The sequence below is a fragment of the Meles meles genome, chromosome 7 (assembly GCF_922984935.1).
Source record: "Meles meles chromosome 7, mMelMel3.1 paternal haplotype, whole genome shotgun sequence".
In the NCBI taxonomy this organism is placed as follows: domain Eukaryota; kingdom Metazoa; phylum Chordata; class Mammalia; order Carnivora; family Mustelidae; genus Meles; species Meles meles.
The window spans coordinates 42,518,874-42,531,672 of record NC_060072.1 but is presented as its reverse complement, the minus strand read 5'-3'; the positions used below and the strand labels follow the sequence as shown (position 1 = coordinate 42,531,672).

The window sequence follows — 12,799 nt, the reverse complement described above, 5'->3', positions numbered from 1 at the left end:
CATGGAATGTGCATACAATGAAATGCTTTGCAGTCAATGAAGCAGATACAGAAAGAGCACAGGGCTTATGGCAAAATTCAATCTGGACGGGTATATATATATATGTGTGTGTGTGTGTATACATATGTATGCATGAAAGTGTGTATACATATGTGTGTGTATTCACACACATGAACATGCATACTTACACTTTATGAATAAAACATTTCTGAACAGATATACCAGAAACCTAGTAATAGTTACCTTTAAGAAAAGGCTGGGAGAAAATGAGAAGTTCTATTTGGTTTTCCCATATTCAAATACATTTTGCTAACATTTTGGAACTTGCTGGGTTGAAGTCTAGTTAAGTCCAGCAATTATCAAAAATATAAAACAACCCCCCCAAACTTCTAAATTCAGATTTTTATAACATTTTAAAATGTACTTAGAAGAATGGCTACACTGCTACCTTCCCTGTCCATTTCATGGGGTCACATTTAGAATTCAAACTCTTTAAAATGAAATTCTTTGATACTTTATTAAAGATGATTCAAGACAGAACAGGATGGCATTTACTTCTTCAGAGATACTTTCTCCACTGTGCCCTGCCCACTCTAGCTGAGTTAGATTTCTTGGTTATACACATTTCTGTTTTTTAAAGCAGGCCTAATTTTGTAGTCAAATCATTTGGGTTGACACCCAAAAAAAACTTTGTAAAGATCAGCTCAGGCAAACAACTTCTGGTCTTATTCACCACCTAAGAAAAAATCTATTCCTTTACTGGACTACTCTTATTAAGATGCAAATTTATAAAAGACTTAACCTGCGTTTGATAACTACTGAACATTCAATAAAAATAAACTTTTCAGTTCTGTCCATTTTTAATTATCTCAGCACAGGGGTCATTATTTCTGCAAAATAATTAACTGAGATGATCGTTAAAATGTAAAGACTAATCAATAAATGTGCCACTGTAACGTTAAGATGTTAAATTAAGGAAAACTGGGTAAGGGGCATGTGGGAACTCTCTAGAGTAGCTCTACAACTTTTCTGTAAATCTAAAACTACAACTAAGTTCTTTAAAAGAGAAAGAGATTAATCCCCATGCCCAGATTCTGAACAAAGAGGTCTGAGAGAGTGGACCCAAAAATCTCCATTCTAAACAAGAAACCCCAGCCCCTGATGTAGGTGATTCTCAGAAAATCAGATCACATTGAAAAAATACAAGTTTCCGTTAATACCTCCATTAGTTTTTTTTTTCTTTTTTTTTAACCTCCATTAGTTTTGTTGTTTTTTTTTTTTTAACTGCACTCAGCATTAAATTAAATCAATGAAAATTTTATTTATCAGACAGGAAATTACTTTCTAAGAGTTCAGAAGAATTTCCATTTCTGGTAGTGATAAGCTAAACTATGCAGACCAACTCTGCATAAAATAATTCCAAGTCCAGAATAAACATTTGCTAAAATCTTAAAAGCAACGTTTTTTAACTACTAGTAGAGAGGTGAAATCAAAAGCCCCAGACCTATCCAAGGTGGGAAATCTTTATAGCAACCCTCCACATTAAGCAAAGTGCTGTATTAAACCAGTTCCCTTGGACAAATAAACTAGAATCACTTATCAGTATTGTCCCAAACCTCAAGCCATGAGCTTTAAATGGTCTGCCTGATCTTGTTCCTAAGCATCTATACATCCAAATGAGAAAGGCACCTTCATTCTAGACCTCAAATAACTTATACAAGTAGTTTTCAAGAGCAATAAGGGCAACAGAAAGAATACAATAGAAACCTGCCCCAAAGACTTAAATATTGTCAAAAGGACTATAACTAAACTTAAAAACATAGACAAATGACAACTATGCTTACTGAGTTTGAAAATGCAGTGTCTGCAAAGTACAGCCATCTATTAAAGGTGATAAAGCAAATCTGGCAAAGAATGGGAGATCTTTGAGAAATAAAATAATGGAAATCAAGTCAAATGGGCAGGTTTATCAGTAGACTAAGTAGACACAGATGGAAAGATAATTGAGGGATGCAAGCTTAGAAGCAATCTCCCAAAATATGGCAGAGACTAAATAAAGGCTAGAAAATGGGATGTTTTAACTCATGTTAAAAGGTATTTCAGGATACAATAGAGTTTAATGAAGATTTTTATACAAGTTCTAGGAGTTAGAGGAGAGAATGCGCAAAATACTTGAAAAAAATAAAGGTAAGAGGGCGCCTGAGTGGTTCAGTCAGTTCAGCAGCTGCCTTTGGCTCGGGTCATGATCCCAGGGTCCTAGGATGGAGTCCGGCATTGGGCTCCCTGCTTGGTGGGGAATCTGCTTCTCCTTCTCCCTCTGTCTGCCCCTCTGCCTACTTGTGCTCTCTATGTCTCTGTCAAATAAATAAATAAAATCTTTGAAAAAAAAAAAAAAATGAAAACCCAAGAATTTTCCAGAACTGATGGGGTTAGCCCTACAAATCCCAATCAGGATAAATAAAAAAGAAACCTACAGTTAGAAGTTATCAGTGAAAAGGCAAGACATTAAAGACAAATCACCTCAAAAACACAGAGAAGACTCAGCTTAAAGCCATAAAAGACACAAAGCTACCTTCTCTTCAACAGACACAAAAGACAACAGAGTCCTCAATGTGCTAAAAATCGCCAAGGATCTTAGATTATAACTAAAACACCATCTAAGAATGAATGTGAAACAGGTATTTTCTGGAAAATATGCCTCCAGCTCTCTCATATATTCTATTAAGAATATTCTTCAGGCATGGGGCACCTGGGTGGCTCAGTGGGTTAAAGCCTCTGCCTTCGGCTCAGGTCATGATCCCAGGGTTCTGGGATCCAGCCCCACATCGGGCTCTCTGCTCGGCAGGGAGCCTGCTTCCCCCCTTCTCTCTCTGCCTGCCTCTCTGCCTACTTGTGATCTGTCTGTCAAATAAATAAATAAAATCTTTAAAAAAAAAAAAAATTCTTCAGGCAGAAGGCAAGTGATCCCAAATGGAAGAACTAATTTCCAAGAAGAAATGAGGGGCAAAAAGGATAACTTCATATATCTAAATAAACATTTTTAAGTTATCACCACTGTGTAGTGTGTTAAAAAATTAAAATTACCGCAACATTAAGTCAGTGGTGAAGATAAACTAAATCAACTAAAGGTTCCCATTAAAAAGCGTCAGGCAGGATTTAAGAAATCCAACTACATTCCATTTATAAGAAACCCATCTATAGCATAAGGATATAGTTTTCAAGTAAAATATAATCCTAACCAAAAGAAAGCTGTTATAACTGTTATTAACATCTAAAAATAAAGTTTAAGGAAAAGCAATACTAGAAATAAAAAGGTCACTCTATAATAAAATAGTGTATTCACTACCCACTGCATGTAATGTGCAGAAGATCTCAATTCAAAGATACTGTTCATAACAATGTGACTGAAGGCAAATCTTAACCTCAGAACTTGAACACAAAAAATCTTCCACTGAAGAGAGGAAACAAGTCACTCAATTAAACCACAAACTGGTTATATTTTGTGCTCTTGTAGTAGTTGGAGGTCCAGACATGTGTTATCAAATAACTTCTCACCATTCCAGAAAACCTGACTTTGAATAAGTTCTCCTCACTTTCAATGAGAAGTAAAGAAAGCGAACATTTATGAAGCCTACTCAGTAAGGGACTATTATAGGCTTTCCTCCTATCTACAGATAAAATACTAAGCAACTTGCTCAGCAACACACAAAAGTTAAGAACCTAGTAATTAAAAATCTGACTTTCAAAACCCATATGGAGTCCAGTATCATCCAAAAAACCAAAGTACCTGTTCTATTAGCCTACTGTTATGTAGATTATACAGTAATATCCTTTACATAAAATGACATACTTCATAGGGAAACAACCAATCATGAAAAATTACAAACGTTTTAAAGCAAGAGTTCAAGGGAACCAGTAAGAAGATTCCCCTTATCTGAGACCTCACATCTCCCTCCAAATGCACTTTTAAGCAAATCTGTATTTAAGACACTGTTGTTCTATAAATAAGGTTTTCAGTGGTCCAAGGGCTCAATACTTGATTTGGCTCCAGCACAACCTCATAGTTAGAATATCCTATTCTTCAGGCTCACCAAATGGACTCCTATTTGAGAACACTACATAACTTCTAGTCCAAGGGAGCTCAATTTTCTAGATTATCATCTGATCCCACAGCACGGAAACATACCTGGGTTGGACTGAAAATCTGGTGAATATTCACCAAGCAATAACAAACAAAACCAATTTATTCGCATAAGGGGAGAATTTTACTTACACACACACACACACACCCAGACAAAAAGCTTAGGAGCCATCACTCAACTACCATATGTAAACAAATTCCATGTTGGAAGACCCCCTGACCATAAATAAATACTGTTGCCTTTCCTTGGAGCACAGTGGAATCCAAACAAGTGTGCTTATGAATTCCAAGCTGATGTATAGTGTAACAGTTTAAACCAAGGGAACTCCCTTTAAAAACCAATACAAAAGCCTCAGTTATGTAACCTTGAAGAAGTCCTTTAACTGCTCTGTAACTCGGCTTCACATTAAAATGCTGACACTACCTACTTCCAGGAGCGTTAAATTAGCTAATAATATGAAGTAATTTGTGCTCTTACATTATTTTCCCCTGTTGTGTTCTTCTGTACCCTCTTTACCTTAGAAAATTATTAAGTATAATTAATATAACAGGTAATTAAATGCAATAGGTTCTTCAAAATTACAACCCCCTTTCCCAATAAAAATTAAAACGTACAAAATTTCTGAACAAATAAAAATGTATCAAACCATGTAATGTAAAAGGCAGAGTTGGTAACCAAAAGTACAAAAGCCACTTTGGATGGCAAGTGCAGTAATGTGATCTAGTGGTCTGGTATCAATGTACTGAACAACTTACAAGGATGGGTCAAAGCAACAATGCTCACCTTCTAAAACCTACTCTTCCCAAAAAGGGGAACATCTTATTCAGATGAAATTAGTATGAAATGGCACTTAAAATCATCATTAAATGGGTCCTTGATGTAAAAAATGTTATAAATACTACTCTGTCCCCCGCTTTTTTTTAATAGCATTCACTACAACTTAACATTTTATATCTAGCTAACCAATGCTTTTTTGCTGTTTTTAAAGACATTATGTCCAAATAGATGCTAAAATACTCAAAGAATCAAATAAAAACACAAATAATGACAGGTTTGATTACACTTGAGGATCTGAATAGACTGATCATGTACAAGTGTTGGGTTTTGGTTGTTGTTTAAATCTCTAGCGAACAAGATCAGTCTGTGCCACATTTAGCATTGGCTTCGTATTTTGTCAACAGGCCCAGTATCAAAAATAGGTACTTTGCAATAGATAACATTTACAGGTTTAACATAACGTTGACCTGATAATCTATGAAGTCAAGGTTTCATAACCAATGTTTGATTCCATCTAGCCTCCAAAGGACCAGTCTCTTTTTTTTTTTTTTTAAGATTTTTATTTATTTATTTGACAGAGATGACAAGCAGGCGGAGAGTGGGGAAGCAGGCTCCCCGCTGAGCAGAAAGCCCAGGACCCTGGGATCACGACCTGAGCCAAAGGCAGAGGCTTTAACCCACTGAGCTACCCAGGCGCCCCAGGACCAGTCTTCTTAGAAGTGAATTGAACATTTTAGATTTGGACCATTAACTTGAACTTAATTTCTTAAAATTTTTATTTAATTTGAACAACTTCCAACAAGCACAAGACTTAGGCGCAGAAGATCACTGTAAACCATTATTTACCTCAACAATTTAAAACAAGTTATTCTATATATAAGATTTTCCCCATCCAAAGGTAATGTGTATTTTAAGTACAGAAGTGTTAACGTAAGTTGACAAGAAAATAGAACTTAATTAAATATTAATTTTAAAAGATACGTTCATGCTACCTATCTTCAAAAACAGCAAATTCCGTTTTACATTTTTTTTTTTTAGATTTTATTTATTGACAGAAAAGAGAGAGAGAGAGAGAGATCACAAGTAGGCAGAGAAGCAGGCAGAGAGAGAGGGGCAAGCAGGCTCACCGCTGAGCAGAGAGCCCGATGCGGAGCTCGATTCCAGACCCTGAGATCATGACCTGAGCTGAAGGCAGAGGCTTTAACCCACTGAGCCACCCAGGCACCCCCGTTCTACAGCTCTTCTGAAACCAGGCAATGTTCAGAGACTTAGAAGTGCAGTCGTTCCAGAACTAGTTACTAATTATTTATCAGTGATGATCTAAAATAGGGGCTTCTGAGGACCGTACATGCCGGATTCGTTCTTTTTGTACTCTCAAAGCCTAGCCCTCCCAAATAGGACCGCATTCCCGGCTCCCTTCACTGCCTCCTTTTATGAGTAGTAGGGGCACTGACAAGACAGCAGGCTACAAACCTGGCCCATTAAGTTTACATTAACGCCTATTTCCACCCATATTTCTACACCCACGGCCTCCATTCATCTTAAAAACAAAACAACTAGTTAAGTAACCTCTTCTGGGAACTTCAATAAAGGAATTAATCTGTAAGAATGTGAAAGAAGTCCTAATAGAATTAAAGACATTAAAAACAAAAAATCGTCTATTTTCTTCTTAGAACCATTTACAGGTTTAAATTAATTAGGATCACTTCTCCCCAGGTTATGAAACCCAGGTCAAGACACCCATCTAAATTCTAACTGTACTGGAGGTACACACACACACAAAAAAACCCGTGTTAACAACAGCTAACACGACCCCTTCACAAGCGTTAATTCTTTAAAATCCTAGCAGTAGAGGCCATGCTTCATCACCTATCTAACACTAATACGTTCCTCTGTTACCAATAAAAAGATTAAGACCAAAGAGAAACGGGTAGGAACTTGAAAGCCAAAAGCTAGACTTGTTTACTCTTAATTTCCACATCCAACCACCCGCACAACTCTCCGCAAAGTGAGGACAACCCAGACCCCGTTTCCAATCAAGCCCAGGCGACGGCCACGTGTCTAGGGAAGCCTCCGGGGTTTCCCCTCCCAGCACCGTCGCCGCCTCCAGTGGGCGGAGAGCCCAGCAGCCTCAAAGCCTCCCCGCCCCCTCCGGGCCGCGTCCCTTCACATCCCCTCCCTCCCATCGGAATTCGCAGCCTCCGCCGTTCTCTCCATCCCCCAGCGGCCTCCCTCTGGGGATTATTTTTAAGGAAGCGGGGGCGTCGAGGAAACGGTGGGCTACGCACTCGAACCCGGCCCGCACCCCGGCAGCCTTGAAGAGACAGCGGCTGTACCGCTGGGGACCCGGAGGCGAAACCGCGGCCTCGCTCCCGTCCGCGCGGAGAAGCCGGTGGGGCCAGGAAATTTCGGCGCACACCAGCACGGCCCCCGGGCCTCGCAGGCCTCGCCAACCCCCAGCGTCTCCTCAGCCGTTCCCGAGTAAAGCGCCAGCCAATCCCCGAGGCCCTCTCAGGCTACGGGGACGAAACTCCGCGGACGGCTCAGGCTCCGGCCTCACTGGACGACCCGGGAGGCCCCGGAGGCCAGAGGCCCTCACTCTCATTTCTCTGTCCCTTCCCTCCGCGCAGGCCGCCTGACCGATCCTACGTTCCCCTTTCCCTTTCAGACCCCCCATCCGTTACCGGTGGCTAGCACGGGGAGCCAGGCGGTCGGAGCTGCGCAGGCAGTGACTCAGGGCGGCGGCGGGAGGAGCAGGAGGCGGCGCCGCGAGCAGATGGCGCTAAAAAAGACCCGAGAGCCCGCCGCTCGCGCTCATATACAATTAGCGTCAGCACGTAGGGCCCGCTCCGCTGCCCCCCCAGGCCTCGCCGTCTCCTAGCAACGCGAGCGGGAGGCGGGCCCAGGACGGGTTGCCTAGCAACAGAACTGTCCTTCTTCCAGGACGACCTCCACACCCTCTGCGAGGTGCTTGGGGGTCCTCGGGTTCCCGCCTCGGCCCCTGCTACGCGCCGCGCCATCTCTTTTCTCCCCGCTGCACAAGAAAAGAAATCACCACCCCTTCGCTACCCGGGAAGGCCCTTGACTCGCTCGCCTTGCCCCTGGCCCACCCCATTCTCCTCTGCCTGGTGCATGGAGGCGTGAAGGCGGGGTGGGGCAGCTGACGCCAGTTCTTATCCCGGCCTAATTCCTTCAACTCCGCGGTGCCCGGTAACCATTTTCCCTCCTCGCCCGTATTTTCAACTAAGAACAACAGTTCTTTCCTCCTGACCACCTTGGCGGCGTCTTCTGCCGGTTTTGCATCTCCTAACTCGGTGGGTCTCAGTGGCTTCCGGGGCTGCCTCCTCATCCCTAACCTTCCATCCTTTTACCTAACGTGCAATCCCTCATTTCTACTTCAGTTTTTTTGATGGATGAAAATGGCAATGTTTGTTTATTCTCTGGATGCTTTATAATGAGGACACTGTTGTTTCATCTTGCTGAAAAAATAAATTTTATGTAGATCCTCAGGCCTGTGCAACATGGCTATTTTTCAACTGATGATGGATTGACTAATGTTAACTCTTAAAACAGTGGTCCACAAAGTGTGGCCCCTAGACGCGTTAAAAGAAGTCGGAGAAGTCGAAAGTATTTCCATAATAATACTAAAACATTATCTGTCTTTTGCATTCTCATTCTCTCACAAGTGTACAGTGGAGTTTTCCGGAGACTACATAACATGTGATATGGAAACACTGAAAAAGGAAGCAGATAATAAAATCCAGGCATCTGCAGTTAAACCAGATATTAAGGAGATTTGCAAAAACGTAAGACAGTGCCACTCAATTTTTTTGTTTTGGAAAATAATTACTTTTCTTATGTAAGATTCTTTTATGTTAATATTTAATTGATTTATTGTTTTTAGGTGAAATAATGAATACTTTTAAATTAAATTTCTTAATTTCTGATATGATACATATCAGTATCTAGAATGCACCAGGTAGTTTTCTGGTGTCCCAAGTTTTAGAGTGTAAAGGGGTCTTGAAACCAAAAAGTTCGAGAATTTCTTCTCTACATGCTCATTCCTTTATATTTCAAACTGCCTGAAGTCATCAATTGTAATGCTTATGTTTAACAACTATATTCCATTTTAAAGCATATAGATTTTCTTTTGGCATCTCCAATCTCAATAAAATTAGTTGCCTTGGGTGCCTGGGTGACTCAGTCCTTAAGGATCTGCCTTTGGCTCAGGTCATGATCCTAAGGTCCTCTGATCGAGCCCCATATCGGGCTCCCTGCTGATGGGAAGCCTGCTTTTCCCTCTCCCTCTGTCTGCTGCTCCTCCCCTTCTTCCAGTGTATCTTGGCCGATCTAAGAAATGAAACCCTAGTAAATTGCTAATAATGCATGTCTTTTAATATAATCATTTAAACCATAGTTTGTAAATCTAAAGTTGTACCATCTAAGTCTAGGGAAGGTCAATCATTTGTACATTCCTTTGGGATAATCCCAAATGTATGTTGGGAACAAGGTAAGACACTGGCAATATAACATTGATTAAGAAAGACAAGTTTCTTGGTATTTCTGAACTCATGATTTAGTGAGGTAAGGCATGTGACAGTAATGAAATAATTTTATTTCTTTAAGATTTTATTTATTTATTTTAGAGAGAGAACCGGAGGTGGGGGGTGGGTGGCACAGAGGGAGAGGAAGAGGATCTCAAGCAGATTCTGTACTGAGCCCAGACCCTGTGTAAGGCTGGATCTCACAACCCTGAGATCATGACCTGAGCTGAAACCAAGAGTCAGACACCTGACTGATCTACCCAGGTGCCCCTGAAATAATTTTAGGTATAAATAAGTAAAAGCTATGAGGAAAAGAAAATGAGACATAGGGGTAGAAATTAACTGACCTGAAGATACCATTGAGTTTTTCACATTGACTCCTCTTAGACCCTCTAAACGCATAATGCAGTTAACTCATCTAACTTAATTACAGTAAATGGTAGCCCTGGTCACTGATCATGAACCATGCTGAACTTTGAGTTAAACTTCCTTTTTTTCTTCATCCCCCATTATTTTCATTTGGTTGATTTTTAAGGCATTGTAGCCTAGTGGTTAAGAAGTGCAGCTTTGGAATCAAACATCCCAATTTTCATCCCAATTTTGTTGTGAAAGCTTAAACAACGTTTAAGTTCCTTAACATGATACTTGATGGAGAATTAACACCAAATAAAAGTTAAACATCATAAACTTCTTACTGAGGTTTTGTTTTGTTTTTGTTTTATTTAAAGGTTGAGGGAATTCCCCTGAAGTCTTCTAATAGCATCTGACACTATTTTTGTGAAATATTTTATCAAAAGCTATCTGTCACAAATTTTAAATCATTTTTCCTGAGCTGACATAATCCACAACAATTACCACAAAAATATATTCCACATTTCTAAATATTGGATACAGACACTATAGAAATCAACCAGACAAATCGATGACAGAGATGATTTCTTAAATATGCTTATGTCTTATTTCAACCCTTAAGGAGTGGAAAAGCACATAGGCTTGAAAGTCAGAGAAGCATAGGTTCATCCCAGCATTCTGTGACCTTGCAAAAGTACTTACACACTCTGACCCTTATGATTCTCCATCTGTAAAATGCATGAATAATTCTAATAAAATCAGCCTCTTCATTAGCGTGGAATAGAGAAATATATGTCAGTCCAGTCCCCAGAGCAATGATTTATACTTTAAGTACTCAATAAATATTTATTTTCACCCATCTCAATTAATCAGCATGTAAAAAAGTCTAATGGTACCAATAATAATTATCACACAAAAACTGTACTAGATACATTTAAGTAACTGTTATCTTAGTTTTGATTCTAGATAGTTTTATTTTTTCCTTTTTCCCCAAAATTATATAAATGCAACATAAAATCAAAATTCCAGTGGGAAATTCTGGACAGGTTGTCTTAAATTTCTCTCTCTACATCCAAAAACAGATTAATAGATTTTCATTTGAAAATATCTTTATTCTGCTATCATTTTTAATTGAAATTTATATTAAAATGATCATAGAGTCATACAGTTATACAAAATAACACAGAAAGATCTGTGTAAATTTTACCCAGTTTACCACAATAGTAACAACAATTCACAATCTTAATTCAAACTCCCCCAGTTTCAGTTGGACCCACTGCTGTGTGTTTGTGTTTAATTCTATACAATGTTACCATATGTGCGTGTGTATCTGTTACCACAGGCAAAATACACAGGCGCTCCTTTTATGTTGTCCTTTGATGATAGTATTTATTTTCTAATTTGCATGACAAATATGAGTCCTCCTTCCCAGATTTTACTTTTTTTTCCTGCTTCACAAATACTTAGGGAGAAAATAGGCCATTCCTTTGTGTGGGTCTTCAATAGTTCTTACCTTAACTATTTACAATAATAGCTTTGCAATTGGTCTCCCTCATAATGACCTCTTCTTCCTCTCTGATCTGTATTGCCAACGTTATGGTTCTAAATGCAAATCCAGGGACGCCTGGGTGGCTCAGTTGGTTAAGTGTCTGCCCTCGGCTCAAGCCATGATCCTAGGGTCCTGGGATTGAGTCCCACATCAGGCTCCTTGCTAAGCAAGGAGACTGATTCTCCCTCTGCCTGCCTCTCCCCCTGCTTATGCTCTCTCTCTGACAAATAGATAAATAAAATATTTTATAAATAAATAAATACCAATCAAATCTGCTTTGTCATAAAACCTGCAATGGCTCTTTAATGTCACATGACAAAACAATGCCCACAAAGTCCATCTTAATCTGAATCCATCCTATTTTTCTAGCCATACCTCCCACTATCCACTGTCATGAACCCCATACGTTATGACTTTGAACTACTCACCAGACCCTCAACACACCAAATATTCTTATATCTTCTGTTCCCCCCTTCAACTTCTCTTTAAAAATCAAGCCCAAGTTTGTTTGTTTGTTTGTTTGTTTTTAAAGATTTTATTTATTTATTTGACAGACAGATCACAAGCAGGCAGAGAGGAAGGCAGAGAGAGAGAGGGGGAAGCAGCTCCCTGCTGAGCAGAGAGCCTGATGCGGGGCTCGATCCCAGGACCCTGGGATCAGGACCTGAGCCGAAGGCAGAGGCTTAACCCACAGAGCCACCCAGGCACCCCCAGGCCCAAGTTTTTATCTTTCCTGGCGAATCTTCCCTAACTCACCAAGGCAGATCTGGTTGCACACCCTTGTCTGTTTTCCAACAACTTTTTAATGTATTCATGTGTGTTCCCGTGTTTCCTTCTCCCTGAACACACACTACATTAGATTATTAGTTACTACAGGGCAGTGGCCTTGTTTTTGTATACTCCTGTCTTGGGTAATGACTAGCAGGGCAAAGGCATTCAATAAATATATGTCTGACAGAATGAAGTGAAAGTAAAGAAGCAAAGAAGAAAGCTAGTGAGGGAAGGAGAAAGGAAAGAAAAAAGTCATTGAAAACAAACTAGAAGTCATAATACTTTATTAAGTGATCCTTTTTTGAAGACAATTGCATCAATTCTACATTTGTCTATGTGAGAAAATTTGACAATCTACTATACAAGATTTTTGGATATAGTTTAAATATTGTTTGGATATTTGTTTAGATATTATTTTTCCTCATCTATGAAGCAACTTGTCGGTAAAAATAAATATTGAAATCTGAAATCATAAGAAATAAAGAATATAAATTATATGGTATTATTTGGAGACAACTGCAGTGTCCATTGTTGGGAGAACAGTGAAATGTGGTGGATGCATATCATGCAATATTATGCAGCAGCATGTCAAATGTAATATGACAACAGGGATAGATCTGTAAAATGTAGTGCTTGCAAAATAAAACCACAATTAGATATGATTA

General features: G+C 39.5%; 1 protein-coding gene across 4 annotated transcripts in view; it reads right to left on the bottom strand.

The window, feature by feature from the left end:
- The window catches only part of NAP1L1 (nucleosome assembly protein 1 like 1), a 34,077-nt gene extending 26,339 nt beyond the window's left edge, over positions 1-7,738 (bottom strand). For all 4 annotated transcript variants that reach the window (XM_046011728.1, XM_046011729.1, XM_046011731.1 and 1 more), the window contains exon 1: positions 7,604-7,738. The gene's annotated coding sequence lies outside the window, so the exon portion shown is untranslated. The remainder of the gene's footprint in view (positions 1-7,603) is intronic.
- Between the last annotated feature and the right edge of the window lie 5,061 nt (positions 7,739-12,799).